The 13,835-nt window shown below is 49.1% G+C and overlaps 1 protein-coding gene across 1 annotated transcript in view; it reads right to left on the bottom strand.

Annotated features, from left to right (window-relative positions):
* Window positions 1-13,835, bottom strand: part of GPR50 (G protein-coupled receptor 50) — a 44,380-nt gene that overhangs the window by 30,213 nt on the left and 332 nt on the right. The gene's annotated exons all lie outside the window — the stretch shown is intronic.

Raw genomic sequence — 13,835 nt, 5'->3', positions numbered from 1 at the left:
CGCCTTTTACTCTAACAGCGTTACTAGGAACTCATTTATGCTCTGCTAAAGGCATTGCGGCCAGGGTGCCCCAACAACCGCGGCTGCACCACCAGTTACTTGTGGCTGCCAATTCAAATCCCACCCGATTACTTTTAAAAGGATTCAGCACACGCTGAGAACCCTGCTTTGAGGAAAGTCCAAGAGTTAAAACAGACCCATCAGAACAAAAAGGGCCACTGGGTTTCCAAAGATAGAAGTGCAATACAAAGCCAGGAGCCCATCCACGCTGGCATCCTCATCCTGCAGTCAGCAGCCAAACGCGTTTAGATGCCCCGGACACAGCACCTTTCCTCTCCCTGGTTTCCCCCGTAAAACAGCAGTCTCAGCAGAATTAGAGAAGCAAGGGTGTGTGGAAGGACATGCACAAAATTAATCCTTTCAGAAATTGGCTTCTCTGTCTCTTCTTCTTTAAAAAAATAAGTGCTTTTCTTGGGTGACACGGTGCAGAATAACCAGTCAGCTTTCTATTTCAAAATGAACTTGTCTTAGATGACCATAGCAGAAAGCTAACCCAGACAAAGGGCTGCTCAGCAATTCCTCTTCACTGACATGCTGTATCCTTCCGCTCCAGTTTGGGGGGCATTTTACCACAGCTAAGGACAGCTTGTGGCTAAGGGCTTGGCCCAACAACTCACCAGCTTTGCAGTAAGGACCCTTACAACACAGGGGTATCAGCCAAGTCCCACAGCCATACAGCAACAAGCACGGGACCACAGTGCACAACAACTTACTTTGCAGCACAACCACCCTCCCCTTAACACCAAAACTACCTTCATGCTAGCCACCTCTCTGCCAACTTTTATCTTCTGGGAGTACAAACCATTAAAACCTCACAAGCAAACCTCACCAGCGAGATACATACACGGGTGCCTGCCCATTAACTGAGTATCCCACTGTAGGGTAATGCATATTAAACCATAGGGTAAAATCTCCTAGTAGCACCTACCATAAGTCAGTGTAAGCAGAGACCTGACACACTCATGCCACCTCTGCGGGAGCCAGGGTGGCATGCCCTTCAGCAGCACCCTCACAGGAGAAGCTTCTGCCCGCATTATGAACACTATAGGAGCTGGAAGAGGGGGATAACAATTCGCCATCTGAGTCACCTCTTCAGAGCACAGTTTTGTTGATTGCTAGGAATTGAAACTCATTTAAAAACAGGGGAGAGGAAAATACAAGGGTTGATTACAAACCAGGATCCCATTCCAGGAAAAAAGTGTCAGAATTTGATCATTTGTCTTCATTCCACATGGGAGGAAAAGTGGGTATCTTTTCACATTTGTTGTAAATGGGCAAAAGAATCACTTCCAAAGGTAAGAAAAAACTGTGAAGGGCTGGTTCATCAAAGCAATGGGAACCGTCCAGCAGCAGCAACTGTTTTTGTAAAGCTAACAATCAATCAGAAGAAATCCAGCCTCTCCTGGGGGAAATTTTTCTCAAAAAAAGAAATAACAAAAGAGAGAACTGTAGTCAAAATACCAGTAAGGAAAAACAGATGCTACCACAGGAAGGCTGAAACAGTCTAGCTCCTTGTAAGCCCTGTTTGTTGCTTGCCCACTGCTCTGTTTCCATATCTGTATAATTTATTCCAAAGCAAATTTATTATTTTAAAGACTCCACGGAGAAGGCGGAGAAGGCTGTGTGTCTGCTAAGGGACACAATGCTGGTGTTCATCCAGTGGTTATTTCTTGCTCCCACACTAATCCCAAAGGCTTTGTCTAGCCTGGGATTTAGCAAGACTTTTAATTAATGGCTTCCGATGTTACATCTACACTGGGAAGGCTTCTCTCATTAGCTAATTAGTCTATTGTCCTAATTAGGCAAAGCAAGCCAATTTTACTCCCTCATTGCCTTGCACGGGAAACCCTGGGTTTCCCACCTAGGTTTTCCCTCAAGTCAGTTCCCAGCTCCTCTGTCCTGACTTGCCTTTTAGAAGGGCTTAGCTGGGTGGTGGCAGACAGCATCACCTCACCTTTCAATGCTCGTCTAGACCAGGCGGGGAATGTTTTGTTCACTGCAGCTGTCCTCCTGAAAGCAGAGCCCTCTGAAGTCCCCGGCGAGGTCTTGGGTCATTAAGAATTGGCCGGTCAGCATCTGTGAGGAACAACATGAGTACATTGCCTAAAAAGTTCTCTGTTTTCCTACGAGGATAAAGCTGGTGTATCTCTGAAGGACCAGAAGACCACTGCATACACCTAGATGTTCGGTCCACTCCTAACCTGGGCGAGAAGTGCCCTGAAAGAGGGCATTTCGCAACAGGCTGGGCTTGTCGATCCCTTAAAAACACAGGGCGCCGTGCAAGGGCACAGCTGGACGTGCAGAAAGGCACCGCTCTGCGCCCCGGGCACCCAGCTGCATCACAGCAAGAAATGCAAGGAGATCACCTGCGGGAGCTGCCAGCTTGCGTCTCGTCTACAACAGCACAGAGCTGCGAGTCCTGCTGCTTCTCTTTGCTCTAACTGCTGGCCGCAATAGCTCTCGGCAGGCAGGACTGCCTGTTTGAAGGCAGAGATTAGCTTGACAGCCTCCCACTAAACAAGTCCTTGCTTCTCCCATCGCACGTGCTTTTTTCTGCAAGTCCTCGCACCGCACTTCTGCCTGCCCTACAGAAACTCCCAAGAACGAGCACAAGAGAGGCAGAGCTTGCAATCCATACTGCAATATCTGATCATTTCAGTGCCTGTCAACTACACCTACTCTTAAAGGGTTTTGTCAGCAAGCTTTCTACTTAGTCCAATTCGTTTTGCCTAATCATTTTTGATTCATAGGAAGACCGTTTGAGACATAAGACCTAAGACAGAAAGGCAGAGCTTGCCGCTGACTTAACACTCACATCTTGGGTATAGTGGAAAAGGTTTCTTTCATTTCTAGTCTTCCCTTGGAAAAGCCAAGATATAATCTCTGACTTGACAACATCTATTTCCACATAAAAGGGACCAGTATACTTTATTCTAGCTTAATCTCTCCCTGCAAAGGAGAGCACTGAAAGGTCCAGAGACGGTGCCAATATTTTTTGAAAGGCCAGAAAGAAAACAGGCAGAACTAGTGATGGAAAGCAGAGAAGAGCTAACTTTTTAACGCATCTTCATCTTTGCTGCTGCTGTTTATTGAGATGCTGAGATCATACTGGCCATTTGTAAATAAGCTAATGGTGCAAACCTCGGAAGAGACAGATATATTTTCAGTCAGATATTAACAGGTACTGTTAGTGTGAGCATGATCTGCCCTCCACCAGGAGTCAGAAGAGTGGAGATGGGAGGGGAGCGTGAGAGAGGACGATGGAGAGTGTGAGAGAAAAGCAGGAACGTGAATTTTGCCAACTCCAGACTATTCCAAATGCTACTGGAAGCCTCTTCCAGGGACATTTTACATTGTCATGCCGTGCTTTTAGTCTCTGTACCAGGAACTGGAAAGGGTGCTTACTATGCTCAAGATAAAGTTAACATACCTTATGCCCATGTCCTCATGGCACCATTGGCCAGACTATTCCTGAATTTCAGCTCTGACCTCCTCCCCGACCACACAGAAAAGCCGCAGGCTTGGCCTGGAGGTGCTGTAAGGCTGGGCTACTTCACTTGGCTGGGCAATCAATCACAGGGGCTGGAGTTTGCTTTTATTTGGGCTGGCTCATGCCAGCTCTGCAGATAAGACACCAGGCCAGTGTCGAGAAGCCTCCACCACCTTCCCAGCTCCTCCACAACTGAGGCAACTGCCAAAAAGTTCTAGAGCATCTCAAAGTAAAGGATGAGGAGGGAGGACCTTGATGTGTAGAGACTGAAGAACAGTCTCTATAGGTGCAGAGACTGAAGAACAATTTAACCTGGAAAAGGTGTAGTCGTAGAGGAAGGCTACCCATCCGCTCAGCCCTGGCTCTGCTCCCCAAGGCACCTCTCTAGCGATGTCAACACAGAGCTATGACCCAGGAAACTTTGATGAAAAGCTGAAGGTAGTGAGCGGTACAATATACAGCCATTGTCCTCAGACAGCATGGGGCCAAAGCTACCAACACAGGCTATTGTTCTCCCCTTCTATTTAAAAGAGTGATGACTTGCATGAATGTTGGCTTTCGAGTACATGCTTGGCAACCCCGGCAGAAAAACAGACAGCATTTCCATGGAATACCATAAGATTCTGAAAGAAATATGTTTAAGTTATTTTTGCAATATTATTAAATCCAGGAGTGAATATTTTGAATATGGTATAATCCATTTTCCTAGGAACCAGCCAAGAACAACACTGGGTTTTGCTTGGAAACCAACAGCAGCGCGGGGGAAGTGCCACCGCGCTGCCATCCCTGCTTTGCTGTTCCCCGGGGGACATGAGTGGGAGCCCCACACGCCTCCCCCGATGTCCCCAACCCTTCCCTTCTCTGTCAGCATGCCTCAAAACACAGGTCCCATCACCTTTTCCCTTGCCACACGGACGAGCCCCACTCCCTCCGATGGGAGGTGTGACTCTGCTCTCCTCGGAGCCAGGGACTCTCCATTGGCCCAAGGAAGCCCCAAAACTGAGTGTTGACGAATATGTTGGGAGGACAAATGTACAACACTAAAAAGGCCAGGCAGGAGTATTTCAGCAGCCTGCAGATGGGACTCAGGACCAAAAAAGTGGGAAGACGGTGAGATCGGGATGGCTCCTGCCATTGAAACCGGCCAGCAGACAGAAGCAGGAGAATAAGTAGGTAGACTGGGTAGATACAGAAGACCCAGTCCTGAGCACAGATCATCTCCTCCCCGTCTCCAGCAGTTCCACCCTAAAAGCAGAGCCCAAACCCATTCCCATGCACCAGGACCCCAGTCTTTTACTCCCTTTTACCTTCTCTACCTGCTGCCCACTCCACAAACCCTCCTACGCCATGTTCGTATGCAAGTCCCAGGGCTGGCTTAAGCTGCCGTGGTGACCTCAATCAATAGGCTCTCCTCACCCCGCAGCGTGCAGGAAAACAAATTAGTCACCCTGCACAAGTCCTTGGAAAATCCTGGACCACCTGCAGAACACCTCCTTTTCCTAAATCCCTCCTTGTGAATCTCCGCACAAGTAGGACAGAGCTAAAGCCACAGGAGAGCCCCGTGTCGCCCATTTTGGCCCGCACGGGCAGCCTGCACCTTGCAGGATCGGTGCTGTGGGCACAGCGAGGAGGCTGCTCCCTCCCTCTGGCAGCACGGGCCAGGGCTCCAGTTCCTAATGCATCCAAATGTGACTGTGGATTTCACCCACCCCATTAAGATTCAATTTGCTCTACTTTCTACTGCAATATCTACAGAAATAAAACTCACAGCTCAGACCTGAAGGCCAGACACAGGGCCAGGAGTAAGATGAAATACGTTAAACTCCATTTAACTTACGGCTCGTAGAGCCCACGGGAACCGCCTGCTCGGCACCCACGGGGCCAGCTGCGTTCCCTCCCAGAAGACTTCAGGGTCTCTTGAGCCCACCTACTCTTACCATCAAACACGAATGTCTGCAACAGGCAGAGCTGCCAGTTCTCCCCACCTTTCCCCTCGGGATGGGAAAGATGCTTAGTTAGTCTAAGCATCCCACTGCCCACCCTTGTTCACTCTGGCTGTGTTTGGCACATCCTGCCAAATCCTGCTGTGGCTGAATTCTCACCACTCCATCAGCATTCCCACTTATCCCCCTCCTTCCTCACCTTCTGCGCATCCTCCTGCCCCAGGCCTCGCTGAACCCGTCTCTACCTGGATCCTTTTATGCTGGCCCCAGATCCACGGCTGTGACACACTCATTCCCCAGCAGCTCCGGCATCCAGCTCAGTTGTGCCTGAAATTCATCCAGGACCAAGCCCAGGCCCACGAGTGTTGCATCTAAGTCAAAGGACAAGCAGGGATTCAGGGCAGGTCGGACCCCGGGCTGCTGGACCTCAGTCCCCCGCAGCCATCGCAGCGTTTGTCAACATCACATCTGAAGGTGATGCTGGGGATTGTTCAACAAAGCAAGATCTGAGGTCTCTCAACAGAAGACATCAAGTGAACGGTCTCAGAACACAGGGATTCATTGGGCCTCACTCCAGCTTTTGGGAATGAGAGTAGTTAAACATGAGAAAGCTACACCACAGCTTTCCTTCTACATCTTCCACAAAGAGCAGTCCCATCAGATCGGGGCTGTCAGGGACTGGAGTGTCCTGGGACTGTGGCACAGCCTTCTCCTTGCCAACCAGCCCAAAGGACGGTCCTGTCCTCCTCTGCCCCTGTCTCTGCTGTGGGACGGACTTGGAAGGGATTAAACATTCTGCACAGAGAAAGAAAAGCAAACAAAATGCAGTGAAAATGCAAAAAGAAAAAAAAAAGCAAACAAAGACCATCTCTGAATTAATTTCCATTTTATTTATAGGCCATCACGTGACAGTTGTCTTCCTGAGCCTTTTAATTAATCACTCCAGAAGTCACACAGAGAGCAGCTACTTTGAGCACGTATGCCCACCTTCCCTCTTCCCAAAACATTCCAGCTTGTGTGGAAGGGCTGTCTGCAAGGTAATTAATTATTTGCTATTATCTAAGCCAGTACTCGGCTCTCCAAATCTTTCAGGAACACCAAGTCCTGAGGCAGTAATGCTGTTTGGGGCTGAAAGGAATAAAAGAAAAGCCTTTGCTAGAGGCAAGGAAGGGCAAAGGGGTTGGAAGGATTCAGAGAGGGAGAAAGGGAGCTCAGCACTGGGCTCAACCTGGCTTTCTAACTCTTGTTTCAAGGCCCATAGGGTGGCCCTCCCGGGGAGGCAGGGTGTTATTTTGTGTGATACAAGACGCAGATCTTCCTAATCAGAGGATTTTTGTTTCAACTAATTGGAGGGTAAGTGCATAGAGACCTGCACCAACATGTAACAAAACCTTTGTCAAATGCTTGGCAAAGAGAAATATTCCCCAGTTCAGAAATGCTAGAATTACTGTTTCTAGTGGAAACCTGCTTAATTTCTCTTAAATCATGTATTTATAATATAATCACTTGCTTGACCACATATCACCTGGCTAAAACCACCAGTACACCTGAAGTGCATGCTGAGCACTGCTGACTTACTGAGTGACTGACAGTATTTTACCTCTGTTCCCCAGCCGCACATCCCCAACTTAGGGGGCTGTGTTCAAGTCCTCGTCCAAACCGGGGTTTTCCTGAAAAACCAACTTGTTGGAGTCGGGGGGGTGTGCTGGCTTTGGCTGGTATAGAGTTAATTTTTTCCATATTAGCTTGTATGTGACTATGTTTTGGATTTGTGCTGAAAACAGTGTTGATAACACAGGGATGTTTTCGTTATTGCTGAGCAGTGCTTACCCAGAGCCAAGGGCTTTTCTGCTCCTCACCCCACCCCACCAGCGAGGAGGCTGGGGGGGCACAAGGAGTTGGAGGGTGACACAGCCGGGACAGCTGACCCCAGCTGACCAGAGAGATATTCCAGACCAGAGGACGTCATGCTCAGCATAGAAACCTGGGGGAAGGAGAAGGAAGGGGGGGATGTTCGGAGTGATGGCGTTTTGTCTTCCCAAGTAACAGTTACACGTGCTGGAGCCCTGCTGTCCTGGAGGTGGCTGAACACCCGCCTGCCCATGGGAAGCGGTGAATGAATTCCTTGGTTTGCTTTGCTTGCGTGCATGTCTTTTGCTTTACCTGTTAAACTGTCTTTATCTCAACCCACGAGTTTTCTCACTTTTACCCTGCTGATTCTCTCCCCCATCCTACCGGGGGGGAGTGAGTAAGCGGCTGCGTGGGACTTAGTTGCTGGCTGCGGTTAAACCACGACAGGGAAGTAGACATTTCTGCTGGTAGTTCTGCAAAGTTTCACAAAGGGCTCCTGAGATCCAGCACTCCTAAAAATACTCCCATTTACATGAATCGTAAGGAGGGTTTTTTTCCCAGAAAAAAAAAAATTAAAAAAGCAAAACCAAAAATTAGTGGCTTTGACCTCTCACACTTGATGGGATGGAATCCCCTTGGGATCCCCTATGGAGCTGTATGAAGGACCAATTTAGAAATATTTCTGAAGCTACCGCACTCCAAAAAAACTTAGGACCTACTCACACCCGAGAGAGCTGCCGCTTCCTCCGGAGCTCCCAGAGTACGGCATGGGAGCGGCACAGCACGAGGCCGCGAATGCTGCTCCGAGCAGAATGGCGGCTCCGAGCCTCCTCCTCCTCCTCTTCCATACTCTGGGCACCTCGCTGCTCCCACAGCCCGGGAGGAGCCCAGCTCAGCCCCGCCGGGAGGAGAGATGGGCAAGGGGCTGGGTGGGAACGCGACGTGAAACCCCCCCGAAGCTGGAGCACAGGAAGGTGATGCTGTCAGAGACATCTCCAAATCAGCTCGGCCACGGGGCTGTGCCCACGGACCGACACGTGCCCACCAGCACGCCCACCGGGGGCACTCGGGTACCCCCCCGCTGCTCACCCCACAGACCGCTTCCAGCAACTTCTCTGCACCAACCGTAGAGCCCAGGCGATCCCCGCATCGAGCCCCAGCCCCAGCCCCAGCCCCAGCCAGGCTTCTCCGGCGCAGCCCCATCCCCGCAGTTAACGTTCCCGCAGTGGATGGCACGGGAAGCATCGCTGGCAGTCAGCTTGATACGGCAAATTCATCGCGGTCCAGCTGAGCGAGTCAGTAATGAAGCTAAAAGCAAACACTGTCGTGGATTACTCCCCACCAACGGCGGAGAAGCAACAGCGAGACCGTTTGTCAGCAGCTCACCCGTTTGATGTCACGGGCACCCATCCCTGTCGAAGAGCAAGAGGGTGCCGGGTGTCACCCTTCCACATTAGAGGACCCAGGGAGCGGGGAAGTGGGTGCAACTCCAGAGTCCCAGCAACCTTCACACTGTTTCATCGACAAACAGCACATTTCCCTCAACAGAGCCCACCAGAAAGCGAAGACACCTGCTGCAGAAGCACTGGTGGGAGTTTGCTATAGACAAATGAATCAGCAGAACAGATGAGCAGCTCCTGAAGCATCTACCCACAACATACAGAAAGAAAAGATGTAATTTCAGGCTTGTGGCAGATGCTGGAGGGTTTGTGGTGCTAAAAAAAGAAATTTAAAAAATTTAAAAAAAAAAAGTAATCTCAACTCACTTACATATAATAGATAGCTTTCTAGGACAAGGAAATCCCGCAGTAGCTAGACAAAAACCAATCACAGCTCTCACTTGCATCTGAGATAAGGAAGCAGAACATGGTCCAACATGGCTATAAAAGGTCAGTTTCCCAAAACCAGAAACAATCAGACACAAAAATAACTGAGAGAAAACACAATGCTTACTGGGAGATGTTTAAAGATGCCTTAGTAGAGCCCTCCTTTCCCCCAAAAAACCCAATACTATATTCAAAAAAAGTTTATTTGGTTTAAAATAAGAATTTTTTTAAGACAAGAGCCAAATAGAAAAATAAATAAAATATGTAACATATAAATAGAAAATTCACTATAAAAATGAGTAGCTGGAAATCAACACATTTTATAAAGAAAGCTAAAAGATATCAAAAAACCTAATGGCAATAGGTATATCAGGAAAAAAAGCAACAATCTATCAATACAACAGGCTTGATGCTAAAAAAGTACAGTGAAATTATCCTGATACAGAAGATGTAGAAAGTATAAGAATTACTTTTTATCTTTGCAGATAAGGATGACGTATATCTCAGCTATAACAAAATTCTCTGAGAAGCAAGTTGGGAAGATACCACCTGCCAACCATTTTTCATATCTGTAACTAGAAAACCTGCACATCAAAGTGTATGAAGGAGCTCACCAAATCCCTAACATTGACTTAAAAAAAAAAAAAAAACAAAAAAACAAACAGAAACATGTCCCAGGCCAGCCAGGAAGTTCCAGAGGTCTTGGAACAATAAATAAAAAACTCCACTCAAGCAAACAAAAACTTAGCGTCGTGCCAATATTTTCAGAGGGCAAATGGCCTGACCCAGGAACCACAGGCTGGTTACCCTGCCTGCAGTCCCCAGCGGAGCCAGGGAACGGCCAGTATTCGGAGACGGAAACACCGTTAGTGCTAGTCAACAGAGTTTTCTGGTCGGAGGGCTTGTCAAAACTGATCTAGTATTTCGTCTAAGAGTACACATTTGGCTGACAAAGGGAACTGTGTTGACATAATACATGCAGACTTGTGTGTGACGCTTGACTTTGGCCGGTGTGACAGTCTAAGAACAAAATCCCCAGTGCTATGCAAACATCAGTGTATAGTGTATATCCAGAGGATTAAAAGCCGGTTGAGCCCGGTGACCTCATTAGAGTTATACCTGTGCCGCCTGCCCCCACGGAGGTTTCGGGTCCCCGGAGAGGTGATGTTTCCACGAGGGAAAAGGGCCCACGAGGTGGCAGAAATGGCTCTCTGCACACGAAGCTCCCGGCAGCACTGGTGGGAGACGTGGGTTTTCAGGGGATGCGTGTTTTGGCTGTGTGCCTGAGTCTGCAGCAAGTGCAGGAGATCTAGAGAAGGGTATTTCCAGAGCCTCTGCCCAAAAAGCAGGCTAACTCATTGAAAAATATTGGCTGTTTTTAGTGCAGATTTTCACCCTTGTAAAGCTAGCAGGACCCACAAATGACAAGCTGTAGACTCAGCCATGCCAGCAGCCTTCGGCTGGACACAATCCTGCACATGCCATGTAACACACGGTTCCCTCCTATTATTTCCTACATGGGTCCTAATCTGTGCTCAGCACTCTGAGCACCTTCCAGTAACAACACAGGACACACCAACACTGACCCGACATATGTTACACCTTCCCAGAGGGCAAAAGGAGTGGAGTGATTTCTCTTGGAAAGTTTTAGAGGTCAGGTATTCTGCTTTTAAACTCCACCAGTGCAGGGATAGCAGGGTGGCCAGGTTTGTGAAGGCTTTCAGCTGCCAAAAAATTTCACCCCTTCTCACCTGCCTCCCATAAAGACATACAGACATCTCTCCTGCCAGAGGAGCAGAGTTATTCCCCACGCCCTCAACCATCTAAATGTCCTGCAGTGTGGACATACGGACCAAAGCCTGGAGGTTTGTTTGGAGCTCTCAGACCATACAAGCAGCTCCGAGTGTCGGGGTAGCTGGACGTTACTGTAGGAAAGCTTAACGCCAGCAGTTCTCCAGCATGACTGATCGAACAACCAACTGGGATGTGAACTGTCCACCACAGAGGAAGCCTGGGGCTTTCAGTGAATCTGGATTTCCTCTGCTCACAAGCATCACTCACCTCCTTCTGCTCGTTCAGCTCCGGGCAGCTGCTGATGTCCTCCAGGCAGCTGACCACACCGGAGAGGGTATGTACCCCTTGTGAGACCCCGCTTGACAGCCACACTCCTCCTCTCTGCCCCTTGCAGCTACCGGCTGCGCAGAGGTGCTGAAGCGTGCCAAGCGCTGCAGAGAGGGCCAGGGGGATGGACCAAAAACCCCATCCCCACAAGAGTGATCACCCACCGCAGCTACTGAAGCAGTGCCAGTTTCACATCCCAGCCTGAATCCAGCCTACCCTGGCGATGCAGTTTTAGCTCCAGCTGGACGACCTTGTAGCGGGGCTCTTGCTAGCTTCCCTGTAAGCTTGCTCCAGAAATGGAGGGCTTGGCGCTTCCAGGATTTGGCAAGAGCTGACACATCCATAACGGGTGTCCTTTTCATTTACTGGACTGACTGAGGATAGGTTTGAACATGAGCAGAAAAACTTTGTCCAAAGGCCTTCAACCGCGCTCCAGCTGAGCCCCTCTCATTCGTGGTGTTGCTCACATGTCAGGAGGACCACAAACTGAGCTGAGACCCCTGACTTCTCATTCTGCGTCCAGGGAGGCAGACAGCCCGCTCGCTTCCTGACATGGACAGACGCAGGACATTGTCTGAACATCCTAAACACACATGATCTTTTCAGCCAAACAAGATGACACCAGTTAAATGCTGGTTAGATGTTTTACCTTACTGAACTTCGAACCATCACCATCGGTCTGACGACCTCGCTTTCCTGCTGCTGAACCTCTCTAGTGACTTGGCAAAGGCATTCCCAGTTTAGGCTGCTGACTGGAGGAGGAACGATGCTCAGGTCAACAAAGCAGGACGGGTCTCTCCATACCTACCACCGCTTCGAAGCGTGTAACACTGAATTCCCCACCAGTCACCCTCAAGTTCTGTCTGCAATGAAAGGCACCTCCCCACAAGTCAGGGCAATTAACAATGATTTCACTTGCGTTGGTTTTACTCGTACATCCCGATAGCTTGCATGCAGAGCGGACAACGGGCTACTGACAAGGGTTAAGATTTGGAAAACACCTCCGTGGTCACTTCAAGGGAAAGCTGTTCTTTTTCTCTTTTGCAGGAACTTTAACTCAACTCATAACAGAGGCAGTCTTAAGACATGAAATGCATTCAAGCGATTAACAATTTGAAAGGTGATAAAAGCAGCTAAATAGGTTCAAATCTGCTTGCTGCCCAACCAGCCAGATAACATAAACCACTAGTTATCTTGGGGAGAAGGGGAGGGTGTCTCTATTTTTCTTTCCCAGAACCACCGATCACAAGCTCACAGCGCTCACATTTTAAAACAAAGCTGAAGAGGATGGAAAATACCTTTCCCAGGTATATTAAAGTTCTCATAAAGCCAGTACAGCATGTTCATGTACTGTGGATACTGTGGGCTGCGTTTCGTGTACCAGTTAGAGAGCAACTCACTGGTCGAGGTCACTGCATCCAGCACCTGCCTAAGCCAACGGCCATTTTTGTGCTATCATTAATAAATCAATCGAATGTTAAAGGCACTGGGGGGAAATTGTCCCATCAGTCTTAGCCATCAGCTGCTTTTACTGAACTCTGTTGAGTTACTCTATATTTACAGAAAATCGAGACAGAGAGAGATCAGCATCTCCAAAATCCTTACGACTTTGTCTTACACATTATAAACACAGGAGATATTTAATTAAAACCATTTTACAAGCTATAAAGCTAAAGGTCATTTTACATCTTTCACTATAAAAGCGGACAGTGGCGTGGTCCTTAGCAAAACATACTCTACGGTGTGTTTTAAGCAGCACTACACAGACTACTTGAAACTCCTTCCAGAGCGATTTATAGCCAGCGCTATTTCTTTACTAAAATTTATATCCAGTGCTATTTCTTTGCTAACGGCAAAGGCAAAAAAAAAAAAAAAAAACCAAACAAAAAAAACCAAACTACACGCTCAAAACCCACAGCCTTCTTAAAAATGGTTAATATCAAGAATTTTCCTAGATTAATTTATCAGGGAGGTCAATACCTAAGGTGCCAAAGCAGACTTCCAGATGACCCACGGAAAAAACGTGGGAAATCTTCGCTCTGCTTCCAGTTGGTCATGTAAGGCACAGCACCTTTGAGATAAAATGCTAAACCACACTCAAGGCTGGGACATAAAAGCAGGCGCTCGGCGTTGTAGCGGGCCGGTCTCGCCCCGGAGCGGTGTTCCTCTGCTCCTTTCTCGGACACTCGGGGTTTTCCTTAGCGCCTGCTCTCCCCGCCCGCTGCTGGTGGAAGGAACGCGGGTTTTACCTGAGTGGCGACGTGAGCTGGGGCTCCTCGATTTCCAGCTGGAGACACAAGTTCCGAGAAGTTGGAGGACAGAAGCAGCGGGACGGGACGGACGGACGGACGGACGGCGAGCCGGGAACCCCCCGCCGTGACTCGGGTCACCGGAGAAAAAAGACGAGCGACTCGCCGCCCCTCCACCCGGGCCAGGGCGGTCCCCGGGGGTCCCGAGATGCCCTTTTACCGCTCCGGTGGCCAAGCCGAGGGGCTGCGGGCCCGTCCGCCGCTGGCTCCCCGCCGGCTCCCACCCGGCCGCGGG

This window comes from Haliaeetus leucocephalus, unplaced genomic scaffold (assembly GCF_000737465.1).
Source record: "Haliaeetus leucocephalus isolate CR32 unplaced genomic scaffold, Haliaeetus_leucocephalus-4.0 Scaffold262, whole genome shotgun sequence".
In the NCBI taxonomy this organism is placed as follows: domain Eukaryota; kingdom Metazoa; phylum Chordata; class Aves; order Accipitriformes; family Accipitridae; genus Haliaeetus; species Haliaeetus leucocephalus.
This window is presented reverse-complemented; position numbering and strand designations above follow the sequence as displayed.